The sequence below is a fragment of the Pelophylax lessonae genome (assembly GCF_965119305.1).
Source record: "Pelophylax lessonae genome assembly, chromosome: 8".
In the NCBI taxonomy this organism is placed as follows: Eukaryota; Metazoa; Chordata; class Amphibia; order Anura; family Ranidae; genus Pelophylax; species Pelophylax lessonae.
Window position 1 is genome coordinate 69,407,476 of NC_138775.1, and position 14,915 is coordinate 69,422,390.

Here is a 14,915-nt window from a genome sequence, read left to right on the forward strand (position 1 = left end):
TTGTATCATGTCTGCAGTCTCTGACCATCTCTTGTATTTATGTCTGCAGCCTCTGACCATCTTCTGTATAATGTCTGCAGTCTCTGACCATCTCTTGTATCATGTCTGCAGTCTCTGACCATCTCTTGTATCATGTCTGCAGTCTCTGACCATTTCTTATATCATGTCTGCAGTCTCTGACCATCTCTTGTATCATGTCTGCAGTCTCTGACCATCTCTTGTATCATGTCTGCAGTCTCTGACCATCTCTTGTATTTATGTCTGCAGTCTCTGACCATCTCCTGTATGTCTGTGGTCTCTGACCATCTCTTGTATCATGTCTGCAGTCTCTGACCATCTCTTTGTATCATGTCTGCAGTCTCTGACCATCTCTTTGTATCATGTCTGCAGTCTCTGACAATCTCTTGTATCATGTGTGCAGACAGTCTCTGACCATCTCTTGTATCATGTGTGCAGACAGTCTCTGTCCATCACTTGTATCATGTCTGCAGTCTCTGACCATCTCTTGTATCATGTCTGCAGTCTCTGACCATCTCTTGTATCAGGTCTGCAGTCTATGACCCTCTCTTGTATCAGGTCTGCAGTCTATGACCATCTCTTGTCTTTAATAATGTCTGCATTTTTTGAGGGGGAGTCTGGAGAGGAGTCAAGAGTTGGAGTGCCGCCAGGATGGGGGCCATAGGAGAAGTTAGACATATGTGGACTGTGGAGAGGAGACTATAGGATAAAACCGGAGCCACCAAGCTGGAGCCGACTGACTAAGCCCTGCACAGTACACCTGAGAGGAGGTCAGGGACAGCCCCGCAGGCCAGTCTGGGGGGGGGGGGTCAGTGATGTAAGGGGGGAGTAAATACAGTGTTGTAAGAGGGCATTGATATAAAGGCCCCCCTTATATCAGTAACCCCCTCTCCCACATTCCCAGAGTTCCTGGGGTCCCCCTTGATGATTGCTCCACTTTTACCACTTATAACCAGAATTTTCTCAATAATGCTATGGGGCTGGTATTAAATTATTTCCAGGGCTGGTTTTTATTCCCAGTCCGGCCCTGGCACTGATTAGCAGTACTGGAGGGCAGTAATTAGCAGCACTGGTGGGCACTAAGGGGACCGATGTCCCTCTAACAGAAGCCGGTTAATGGCTTTCTTCTGTCAGCGTGAAGAAAAAATAATCCAGAAAGGCAGCTTCTGTTTACTTCTGTGATCAGCTGTCATTGGCTGACAGCTGATAATGTGGTAAAGGGCCTGCTGTGATTGGCCCCTTACCTTGCTCTGTGATCAACTGAAGGATGTCCATTTATGCTCTCCTGGCATTTTAAGCCCGTGCTGTAGCCGTTTTTCAGCTATAGCACGGACGCAAAGTGGTTAAATGGTGGACAGATAAAGGCCTTTACCATATAGGACATATCTTTTCGCATAGAGGTCCCTTCACTCTGGCCCATTGTAGTAATGTCCTAGAGATGCCTCCCACTGAACGATTTTGTTTTTTCCAAATTGCTCATTTACAATCCACTGTCTACATGTCACCAGAACCTCCTGTGTTAACTGTTTATAAAGATTGGTGTTCTATAGATCAGGGCCCTAGAGGCGGCATCTCCATGGCTTATACATCACTCCTTGAAGAACGAAACATCCTTATACTTGGAAGAGTGACCCGGTGGACTTCTCGCTGGACTCTGAGACCTGGCATTCCAGGCTTGGGATCTCATTCAGGGGTACACTGAGTGTCTCTAATTGAAGCAAGCATTAAGGTTTTAATGAGATGGTATTTGGTTCCTGCTCGCCTAGCCAGAATGTACCCATTGAGCAGCTTTAGAGGATGTACCTTATGAGGTACGATGCTCCACATATGGTGGGAACAGAGTTGTATAAAATACTCGAAACCCACACTTGAGTAAAAGTACAAGTGCTCGATCAAAAAGTGACTTGAGTAGAAGTACTAAAGTATTCAACATTTTTTGTACTTAAGTATTGCAAGTAGTTTTTTTAAAAATTTTGCTACTCAAGTACTGAAAGTAAAAGTACAAGTAGTTTTGAAAAAAAAATGCTACTCAAGTACTGAAAGTAAAAGTACAAGTACTGTGTTATGTAGTTATTAAAGAAAGAAGTCAAAAGTTTGAACATCATATTGTTTTTTATTATTTCAAATGTAGCTTTTATTTATACATACAGTAGCATTTATTTTCATATGCACTGATAATACACATGTTTTGAGCTTCATGAAACCTGCCATCTACTGTTCTGGCAGTGGTAATTTTTATAATTTTAACGAGTAACTATGCAGCACAAAAAAAAAATATCGGAGTAGAAGTATTGAAATCATTGAAAAAATGTAGTGAAGTAAAAGTGGAAGTAGGATAAAAAAATTCTACTCTAGGAAAGTACAGATACCGCCTTTCGGTACTTAAGTACAGTAGTGTAGTTCTACTTAGTTACTATACATCTCTGGGTGGGAATATCCACGTATTGGGGGCTACTGGCGTAGAGTTTTTTCCATGATCTGCAAGGTCACAGGGTTATCCATAGGTTAACATCCTTCTGTGGCTCTGCTGAGTGACCTCCTGAAAGGCACACCATGCCCTATGAAAAGATTAATTTATTTTATGCTACTGGCGGCTAAAATCACCATAGCAGGAGCATAGGCGACTCCTACTGTTTCTATCGACCGCTTGAAGCAAAAAATGTCTTGTATCATGTTGCATGGTGTTGGTGATGGTGTTGTGTAGAGAGAAAAGCAGCCGCACTCCCACTTGAAGGTACGAAAAATAAAATCCGTTTATTTAGAATCCAAGAAATAAAATCAATCCAAAGTACAGTCCATAATACAGTCAGAGACAGGGGATAAAAGCATAGTAGTTGACGCGTTTCACGGATTTACGTCCGCTTAGTCATAACCGCTTAGTTCCATGAGATGGTGGCTAGTGTTATAAACGATAAACAGACGCTCGGCTCTATGAGCAGACCTGGGAACCATGGGCACATTATGTTCAGGACCTGCTTTCTCCCATTGGGCTAGTTTGTGTAATTTGTGCAATCTGTGATTGTTGTGAGTTCTAAGTTTCCTCTTCTCCTCCTTCTTCTTTCCCTTCTTTTTTCACCTTTCCTTCTTTGATCTGCAAAAACAGGCAATTAGCAATATTTAAAAAAACGTAATGAGGGACAGGAACATATGAAGGTAAGCCATAAAAGCCAAGCAGAGGACAAACAAATACCTACCAGTATTTCCTGTGATTTCCCTGCAGCTGATCTTTTCTGCATTCATGACTTATGCTTTCTTCTGCACTGTCTCAGTGTGGAGCCATCTTGGTAGAGGCAGGGTTTTACTTCCTCATGTCAGTCTCCAGCAAGAAGAACACTGACATCACCAAATACTCTCAAGACTGCGAGTCCAAGGCAGCAGTTCCTTAGATCTCACACTACGGCTGTAGGCAAAGGAGCTATAGGCACGGGAGTGCCAAGGCACCCTTGGATACTCAAATACCGGGAAAAGTAGTGCTCTTTTTCTTAAAAACATTTAAAAAAAAGGTAAATATTTTGGAGTACTGCCAAGTTACTCACATTTCTAGATGTCAAATTGACTGTAAGATCTTCACCTTCTGAAACGTTGGAGAAATTTCCCATCGCTTCCAGTCTTGACAGGGATTAGGGACACAGCAATTTTAACCAGACTGAGAACCCTTCTAAGCTGTATCGATAATAAGTTTTGGCTGGAGTTGTGCTTTAAAAAAGTGTGAAGTCCTCCACATGCAACAGGGGCTTTTGACACTATGTTAAAGCGGAGTTCCGGCCACAGAATCGTTTTTTTTTTTTAATACCTCCCAAACAGTGACCCACCGACCTTTATATATCAGCTAATCCTGGTTTATACCGTTAAATAACAGTTAGGCAATCCTAAAATCTTACTTTATATAATTTTTGCAGAGCGCCGCCATCTTTGTCCGGTTTACACGAGTCCTTAGTGGGGAAATGTCTGCCCTGCTTCCTGCTTCTGGTGGGAGGAGGCCGGTGAATCCAGCGCGAAATCTCGCGCATGCCCAGTACTATACGATCGACATAGTACTGGGTTTCCATATGGACAGCAGCTCCGCCTAACATCGCGTCATTTCCTGTTTGGAAATAACGCGATGAGAGGAGCAGCCGGCCGCCTACGTTATTGCCAATTGCATCCTGGGAGCGACGAGTAAGAGCTCCCAGGACGCATTCGCATTGCGGGACAGGAAGTGATGGCGCGGGCCGAGGCTGAGCAAGGAAGAAGTGGAAGTAAAGTGAGTATATTATCTTCTGAAATAAGGTAAGTACAAAAAAAAAAAATATCCAATTCTTTTACAGGAGACAATAAGGAAGCGGATACTATAAAATCTCAAGTAAAGATTTTGTGGCCGGAACTCCGCTTTAAGGGCAGTACATTTTGATTTGAGGAGAATCCAGCATCCACAACAAAAATATTAACCTTAAAAGAAAAAAAATATTTTGCACCAAAAAAGTATACAAAAATTAAAAGTAATGGTGACTTGGTAGCTACTGTTAACTTAAACCTAACCCTAAAATTGGAAATTAACCCCTAAATGCTGTATTTTTATACATTGCTTAGTGAACTTGCTTTTTCCAGGTGAACTTACCCATCATGCACTTCATGGCAGATCTGTCCCTCCTGGTGCCCTGCATCCTATTTACAGGAGCAGTCTATTTTTGACGTAGCAGCCATTCACTCAACAGGAGCAGCTATCACTCTAACCTGCAATGGGTGCTCGTGAAGTGGTTTATGCAGTACTGATGGGTCTCAGATGAGGTCCTATTGTGTTGTCACCCTATGACAGAAATTTCATCTGCAGGAACTTACTGGCAAACTGGAATACATAGTACAATGACAGCTAATGCAAGCCTCAAGAAATAAAGGAATACAGACGTATTACCATGTTTATTAATGGGTGAACTAACAGACTTTAATTATTGGGTCAATAAATACTTTAAAGCCACCCTGTCACTTTCCCTAAAAAAATCCTCAATGGGCAAAAATGTCCTTCTTTGTTCTCTTGCAGAACTAGGAGGAGTTGCTTTCCAACATGTCTGGATTTATCAAACAGTGTGCCCCCTGCTGGGCGCCATGGTTTAATGCTATGCTATGCACATGCTAGCTGGCAAACCCAGAAGAGGAGGATAGCATAAGAGCGAAGAATAGACTTGTCCCCATTCATCCTTTTCTCTTACAGATGCAACTTATTTTATATAAGAGACAGGGCGCCTTTAAGTCACTCACAAATACCAATTCTTGTTCATTATTCTATCCCTCGTCTCTAGTCAAAGTTTAGGTATGACAATTTTTACATACTGTAGTTACATTGGTTCAGTTGGATCCCCATGGAAGGTGGAAATCACTGTAGTAGGCACCATTATCTGCTCTATTGTATAGCGAACATAGGAGGTCACAAAACAAAGCATTGTCTGGGTAGACATGGTGGAGAGGTTGGGCAGTGACGTCATCAGTGATGTCATAATCTCCACTTCGTCCAATCAGGGAACACTTTGCAATGAAAAAATGCAAAATGTTCCCTGAATGCTGTTAATGCTGGACAAGTAACCTCCTGTGTTCAGTAAGCAGCAGGGCAGCCACTGAGACCCTGAAGTCAGGGGCAATCACCATAGTAGTAGCAGTGGCTACTACAGTGATTTACAGCTCCTATTGGGATCCCACAGGCATGGCACATATACACTATGTAAAAATTGTCATACCTAAACTTAAGCTTTAACAGATGTGGCTAAACAAGCCCATAAAGCAACTAAGTGCTTTCTAAAAGACTGAAGACATTACACCTACTGACAATTAAATATTTTATATGCTATTCTGTAAACGCACCACGTTATCAGCTGTCACATCAGATGTTTACTATTGCTTCAGGAGATGTAGATTAGACAATGAGTAAAATGTTAATGTGTATATGGGTTTTTGTGTCTTTATGTATGCTTCATTGGCTAAAACAGTTCATGAATATTTAATAGGTACCTGTGCTATCAGAACGTGACTAACGGCACCTGGAGCCGCTTGTACACCTCTCTTATCTTCTAAAGCCTCATACACACGATCAGATTATCGAACGATCTTTCGTCCGATTTTTGTTGCATGCTAGTCTCATATGGCAAGTGAAGAGGTTACTTTCATACGAAAATTCCCATACGACAGAATTCTACTTCAGAAGTGATGTCATGTGTTGAATTGTTTTGTATGTGTTCTTTCGTTTCTGAGCATGCCTAGTCTTGCTCTTACAATTTTTTTCAGACGAAAACTGTACTAATTAAACGAAAATCGGACGTTGTGTTGACGTACGATAAAAAATTTATAGCCTGCATATCCATATTTTGTCTCCCGAAAATTCGTAATCAGCTGTCGAAACCACTATACTAACAATCTGAAAATCGGCAGATCGTTCGTCGGACGAAATTTTACTTCCGATTTTCGTATCGTGTGTACGGGCCTTAAAGCTGGATACACACCATATAACTTTTGTTGTTTGATTTCCTTCAGATTTACCTTAAACTATGAAGTGCAAGGGCCTGCCTGGTTGCATACAAATTGAAAGTGTTTAGGTTGTAGCTCATATTATATGGTTTTGGTAAATCTAAAGGAAAAAATCGAAAGAAAATTGTATAGTGTGTATCCAGCTTAAGTCTCATGAATACTGACCGATGTTAACACTGCTGTTTGGGGAGTCTGGCATTTTTTTTCCTGCCTCTAAACGCCCCTCCATTTTAGCCTATGTGTCCATGCAGGAGTTTAGGGCAGGGGTGTTTAGAGGCAGAAAAAAAAAATCACTGCCAGTGGGTCCAGGAGCTTTAATGTCTTGGCAGAAACAAATATTCACACAACACGTGTAAGCACATCTAAGCCCTAGGCACGTCAAGCACTTGAGCATTTATTCCTTACAATGGCCAAAAAAAAGTATTTTTCTGGCCAATGAAATGAATTAACGCCCAAGCGCTTGACGCACCCAAATGCATCTAGACGTGTTTACACGCCTTACTCGTTTTTTTCTCTCAACACTTCTGGCAGGAAAGGAATCTAGGAGAGATGGGCAAACGTCCTGTGTACATGGGTCCCTAGAGTGGTCAGGGACCACTAAAACACAGGATGCTCTAATGTACAAATATTGACTTCAGCTGGAAGGTCGATGCTTGACCATGTCCCCCTCGCTCTCCTGAACTGCTGAAACTTGCTCTGCATAGAAACCAATTAGCTTTCAGGTTTTTTGTCTAAAGCGGTGTAACGCCTTAAGGTTTTTCACCTTAATGCATTCTATGCATTAAGGTGAAAAACCTTCTGTGCTGTTGCCCCCCACCCGATACCCCCCACTGGCGCCTGCAACTGACGCCTTTGCGGCCATAGCACTATATGCTGGGTGTTCAGTGTGCCCCTGTAGCTTTAAGGAGGGGTGGACTCCCTGCAGCCCATCTGCCCTCTATCTGTCCATCAGAATGCATGTGCTTCTACTGTGGAGCCTCCTAAAGGTTGAAGGTAGGGAGTACAGGTAACAGGGTGCCTTGATGGGGCCTATAGCCTACGCAGGTATTTGCAAATGTGTGCAGACTTAACCCCTGTGTTTAAAGCACACTGTTAGTCAGGTCAATTTGGTTTGTTGCAGGCTGGTCGGTAAGTAGAAGGATCAAAAGTGCACAAATGGCTTAAAAATGGTGAATTACTGAAATTGAAATAAGAGACTAATATCCAAAAAAGTGCAAGTGCAATAAATCACATATATGACAAAATACATTAATTATTACATCAAATCATATTCCCAAAAAGTGCATGTGCAAATTAAATCCGAAAAAAATTCATGTGCAATAAGTCACTATATAGAAAATATTCCATCAAATTGATATCCTTAAATAAATAAATCCATGGATAAAAAATTTACAATTAATAAATAGTCCATCAAAAAAGTCCCAAGTGAAAGAAAGTGCAAAAATGTGACCTGATGAAATTCAATCGATAAATAATCCTCAGTGATCACACGTGAAGAAATCACACCAAATGTGCTCCACCGTTTCCACCAAATGTAACTCACCAGATGGGAAGCAGGTCAAATTATAAACCAACATTTGCACTTAACCGCTGTGGCTTAGTAGGGGGGATTCCCCTGTCAATACTGTCGCCCATGGTTGAAGGAAAGAAATTTGCTCCAACTATGGTTAGCCTAAGGGTGGTCTTTGCGGAGGAGTAAGGCATGTTCAGCTGGAAATATCTGCAGATAGAGATGGGTTCGGTCGTTTTCGAGTTTTCCCGTGCCCAATCCCACCAGGAAGCCAACGTGGCACACGGCTAATCACAGGCACTGAGACATTTCCCGATCTGTGCAGGTGCGGAACGGAAAAAGTCTCACTGCCTGTGATTAGCGGAGTGCAGTGTCGACTTCCTGTCGGGATCAGGCACGTCGCAAAACGAACACGCCCGAGCCCATCTCTATCTGCAGACTTCAAAACAGCTTCCCTCCCACTAACCCTACACTATCCACTTTGGACACAAGTCGTAGCAGCTGGTTTGAAGTTTGGGGTCCTTGAATCTGGTGGGTTTGGAAAATGGTTATGGACTCCTCTTCGGAGAGGTATCTTCTATTCAGTGCAGTCAACTTATAGTGATTGGTTAGCAATAGACCAGTATACTGTATGTCTGCGATTTATATATAATATTTCTGATAGGTAATTGGTGTTAGGCAGGCACATGGATTGGGTACTGTGCAACTTTGCCTCTATGCGCGAGCTTCCCATAATAAAGACCAGTCACTGCTGCTCTCTCTCCTTGTGCAGGGTAAATGGTCTTGTCTCTACCCCCTCCTGTAGTTTTCTGCAGGCAGCCTGTAGGGGGTGAAGCCTGCTGGGTCCCTACCAGAGTGCTACTTTCTGCACAGGCTATGTATAGCACAGTAATGATGTCACTGCTGCTTTTACAAATTAATATCTGGGTTTATATATACTTCGTAGCTATTGGGAAATGTATTTGTAGCATCCTACAGGTAGCTGCTAGGTAAATGCATAGTAGGCCTTGTCTGCCTAACAGCAGGGCCATGTTTCTTTTTGCTAGGTAGGTTGTAATGGTTTCCAAGTGTGTCTCCTGAGAGGGGAGTCTCCCCACTGGCTCTATTAGAGGCTCCTGATAGGGCAGTGGAGGAAACCCAATGAGAGATACATTCAGACTTGTATCTACCCCAGTAGGCAGATTCTGCCACAGAGGATTCTGGGAGGGGGTATAAGTCTGAAGGGGGCGCATGACTTGGCGTCTTTGGCAGGAGCAGAGTCCCAGGAGGGAGAGAATGGCTGTCTCTCCTCCTGTCTTAGGAAGCGGATGTCTCGGGGTGTCGCCCGAGAATCCAGAGAGTGCTGAGTTGAGCTGAGGGGATCCGGTGTGCTGAGAACCAGCAGAGAGCAAGAGGGGTCCAGTCCCATGAAAGCCTACACAGGTCGTAAGTACTGAGGATTGCCCCTGGCAGTCTGCCTGAAGTGTTAGAGGAGACCACTCCGGAAGAGGTTCGGGGATCCAGTGTCAGCTAGCTGTAAAGGGGGTACCTAGGTTAAGGACCCTGAAGTAACAGAGGGGGTACATAGTCAGTGGACCCTGAAGATCTAAAAGTGTAAAGGGGGTGTCTGCAGTTTGGGCCCTGAATTGTACAGAGTATCAGTTGAGAGTTGCAGCCATACAGGAATTCACAACAGGCCACCTCAAGCCAGTGCAAGGCTGGAGGGAGTAGTCAGTGACTTTGCAGTGCAGCAGTGTCAGTAGTTCAATTCCTCCACAGTCCTGAGGCTTCTGGACTTAAAGTCGAGGATTCAGCACTTCTTTCAAGTTATAGTGTGTTCTAAGCATCATTAATCCTGTTTAATTTATTCATAAATGATCTAGAGGAGGGAAAATCTAGTACAATCTCAGTATTTGCAGATGATACTAAACTAGGCTTGCCAATATCTTCTATGCAGGATGTGGAAACCGTGCAAGCGGACCTGAACAAAATAACGGGGTGGGCAACTACATGGCAGATGAGGTTTAATGTTGAAAAATGTAAAGTAATGCACCTGGGGGCCAGAAACCAGAAAGCAAGCTACTCACTAGGGGGGAAACCTCTGGGTGAGTCTAGGATGGAAAAGGACTTGGGGGTACTGGTAGACAACAGGCTTGGCAGTGGCATGCAATGCCAAGCCGCCGCAAGCAAAGCCAACAGAATACTGGGATGTATAAAAAAGGGGATTCACTCCAGAAATAAAGAGATTATTCTCCCACTCTACAAGACTCTGGTCCGGCCACATCTGGAGTATGCTGTCCAGTTCTGGGCACCGGTCCTCAGGAAGGATGTGCTGGAACTGGAGAAAGTCCAGAGAAGGGCAACAAAAATAATTAGGGGAATGGAGGACATCAGCTATGAGGAAAGGCTACAAGCACTGAACTTATTCTCTCTGGAGAAGAGACGATTGAGGGGGGATTTGATATCAATGTACAAATACTGTACTGGTGACCCGAGCATAAGGAACAAACTATTCAGAGAAAGGAGATTCAATAAGACACATGGCCACTCACTAAAACTAGAGGAAAGGCGGTTTAACCTTAAAGTGCGTAAGGGGTTCTTCACTGTAAGAACGGTAAGGATGTGGACTTCTCTTCCACAAGCAGTGGTATCAGCAGGGAGCATTGATAGCTTCAAAAAACGATTAGATGGGCACCTTAGAGACCACAACATACAGGGGTATACAATGTACGGTTAAAAGCAAACACACACACACATCATAGGTTGAACTGGATGGACTGATGTCTTTTTTCAACCTCACTAACTATGTAGCTATGTAACTATGTAAGTGAGCGTTGGCTAGCGTCGGCTGGCGTCAAGGCAGCATTGACAGACATTTTTCTGGATAAAGTCCCAAGTTGTACTTAGTTGAGCCTAAAGGAGTATCCCACTCATTCCCTTCTCCCATCCCATTAACTACAATAAAACAACAAAACAAAGATGCCAGAGTTGTCAATGTCTCAGTTCACACACCCAGGGTCGCAGCTCACATGGGCTGGAGAGGTAACCGGTAACAATGGCAGACCCACATCAGGCCTAATGCCTGGAAAACCTGCTATATATTTAAATGAAAGTTTTTTGCCAAAGTTCAGCTTTAACTGCCCAAAGTATTATACTGCTGAAGTACCCTCTAGTTAGTGTGCCAGACATAGGTGTGCGCCCAGGATGTGCTATATGTGGGCACACCCTATCACCCTGTGCATTGCTGATTTCATTGCTGAGGAGGCTGTTGGTGGCCCAGTCTGAGGGGGGGGGGTGACTTCAGGCCTTGGGCCCAGGTGCTAAAAGGGCCCTCTACAACACAGGGAGGATACCCTTCCTGGAGGCACAGGAGCAAGAGTGAGGACAGCAGGAGCAAGTCAGCACGTCCAGGAGTTCTCCAGGAGATGTAGGCTGGTGAGCGTGCAGTCTGGAAAGAACTGTGGGAAGCAGCCAGGAGGGCTAGTGGGAGAGACATATGCAGCCAGGCGAGCTGGCAGTGCTTAAAGAGGTGGTGCCAGGATCAGTAGCCACAAGGGATGTAAGCTGGACACTGGACTTTGCTACACAACTAAAGTAAAGGGCTTTTGCCAGAGTCACTAAAAGTATCCCAGCTGAGTCTGTGTTTCTCTGCAAGCAAGTGAAGTGCTGGAGGAAGAGTGTTTCCTGACTGAGCCAAAGCACTTTAAAAATGTTGAACTGTCATGTCGTTGCTAAGGGTAACCCAGGGGAACCTGTAACCAGCAGCTCCCAAGGGAGTAGTGCTACATGTATAAAAACAGCCCAAAATCACAAATAAAAATCACTCACATAGGAATCCGCTGGTGACCCGGAATTGCTCAGCGGCAAAGCGCCAGCACCAAGTGTCCTGCTCCAATGCATTTTGTCCAATGAGATGTTATCAAGGGGTCATGACCCCTTGATAACATTCTATTGGAAGAAACGCGTTGGGGTGCTGTGAGCTTGCTGAGCTGTAAGGCACACATGTTGCTGTAACGGCAGCCATTGGTTCCGGTGAGTTTGCAATTCACTCGATGGTGGTGGTTAGCTATTTGGACACAGTCTAAGTAATATCTTCTTGTTCACTGGATTGGCTGCATCAGATTAATTTTTTTCAATTTTTATATGTTTTTGGACTACACAATGCACTGACATTTATTGGACATTTTCTGGATTATATTTATCAGTTTGCACTTATTTTGGGCTTTTTACACCAATGATTTTCACAGTATTAGGATTATGATTTCACTAATATCACAGTTGTTTTGGCGCTACACTATTTATTAGTATGTAAATGAATGTAGCCTCAGCCACCGCCGCACCAGCCACGCCCCCTGATATGTTTCGCATGGATGGAGCAGCGCTGGCTATTGGTAAACGGCGCCTTTTCTTCTCTTTAATAAAACTTTGAATGGTGCACTGACGCCAGCTCTCTTCATTGCAACCAGTGGGGAGATCTCTGTCTCAGCTTAGGGCAGCGCTGCAAGTTTCATTTGGATCCCTGTGTATATTCCTCAATAGCCACAAATGTTATTAAACCATTTTAGGTGCCTTTGCAAACCCAGTTATTTCTTTGTAAATGGAGCAGTAATATCATTTCTGTTATTGGCCTGTGCAAAGAGAAGAGCTGTGGGAGGGACCCTGCAAGCTCCACCTATTACAGGTTCCTTTTAGAAAACTACAGAAGAGGGCGGAGACAAGACCAGTCTCCCTGCACAAGGAGAGGGAGCTGCAGTGATTGGTCTGTATTACAGGAAGTTTCTGCACAGAGGCAAACCTATTTGGAAGAAATACACAAAACAATCCAAGAATCAAGTAAGAATACACATTCCTCCTACATGTAGACAGCATTTGCTTATCCCAGAGCTTAGCTTTTCTGAAAAAAAAGATAAGATAAGAATACAGTAAAAAAAGAAAAATCAATAAAAAAACATATGCAATTAAATATGGTTCAGTTCTTGACCTGTGTCTAGTCTTTTTTTACATCTTCACACTCATTATAAAGAAGTAAACAAAACTGGAGTCATATACGAAGCTGTTTTTTGTGCATGAAGAAAAATGTTAATTGTGGGTGTTGTCTGACAGTGACACATGGAACGCTTAGACGGGGCGTATTGTCATCTTAGAATGTTCCTTTCTTTTTGCTTGGAGCGGTGCTAAGGGTTATTGAGAACAGATTGCACTGACTCCCTTTAACCCTTGCCCTGCTGGAGGAATAGCTTGAAACTGAAAGGCTTTTTGTTTGTCATTTATAGTTCACGTGAGGAATACACAGCGACTAAGCAAACATCAGCTTACATTTTCACAGTAATATCTGTTTCATAATCATTCTGTTTGGCATTCTTCAGTGATAAATTGCAAAGATAAGTACAAAGTAAGGGAAAGCACGCATCAGTGACAAGGGAGGGCATACTGCCTGATCTTCCTCAAGAACCTTAAAGGATAAAGGAGCCTCCTCTATTTATCTCCTTTTGTGTAGGAACTCAAACTTGATCATCAGGCCTAGCCTGGCTTACAAAAGTCATACAAAGATTTCTCACCATGAACCATGAGCCCTGGGAGATCTGACTATCCTCTCCCTAATTAAACTCCACTTGTACCTACAGTGTTCTGGCATCCCTACATTCACTGATGTAAGATGTACCTAGGACTGTTCTCTTTTCTATGGTTAAAAATTAAGTTGGCATTGTGAAAAAAAATTAAGTTGGCAATACATGGATCAAAATTAGGCAGGCTTAGTAGGGACCAGATGAATTTCATTCCATGTTTGGGCTAGCTGGGTGTACATAAGTTGATCTTTTGATTGACTTGTGTACAACCAGCCCATCGGCAACATTGATCATTGTATTCTTTCCAGTTGGCACAATACAATAGCTCAGCATGAGTGATCCCCCCATCCACATCAAATGTGTTGATGGGAATCCATTCATTTTTTTTTTGTTTAACCCGCTGGTTGAATGAAAAAAAAAATGACATCTACCCAAAGGTAAGCCTATAAAAAGACTTACCCATATTTATTCGAGTATAACGCGCACACGTGTATAATGCGCACCCCTAATTTTTGATTAAAAATCGGTATAAAATTTTGTTTCACACCAAGCATTGTAATTGACAAAAAAACGTTGTTGAACACGTGTGGCCATGATAAAAATCATTTATTGACAACGTAAACTGGTATAAACACAATACCGAAATAAAATTACCGGTAACAATATTTATTTAAAATGCTTCAAAGTCGGATTCATCATCAGATACACTAAAGAGTTGTTCCCATTCTTCTCGAGTTAATTTTTCATCAGTGTCCCAGTTGGCAGGAACATCTGTTTCTCCAGTTTCTTAGCTTAAAATATGAAGAACACTGAATTACGGTACGCAAAACACTGAATTGTACAAAAGCAATGCTTACCGTCAAGTGTGGGCGAGGCGAGGAAATGAAGCGGCGACCTTACAGCGGATAATAAGAATTCTCACCCCCAGTTCGGGCCGCCCACTGTACGCGACGAGGGGACGTTTTTTTTTTTTTCCGCCCTCGCGTACAGTGAGCGGCTGCAGCCCGGAAAAGGCGCAGTGCGAACTCACAATTCGCCTGCGCCCTCAATGGACCGGCCACCACTGCCACCCCACCCCAGCCCTCGTTTATAACGCGCACCCAAACTTTGATTTCTTTTTTTGGTAGAAAATTTTGCGCGTTATACTCAAATAAATACGGTACCTATAGGTAGTGAAAACATTTCCTAAACGTGTACCGTTTAGGAGATATTTACATTACATGCAGCCAGTGACATCACTGGTGCATTCGCTCTGAAGGAACGGCCACGGATGTTGTTCCTTCGAAGCTCCGTGCCGTGAATGGCGGCTCCCACTCGCATGTGGCTCCGGCCAATCACAGCACTGGAGC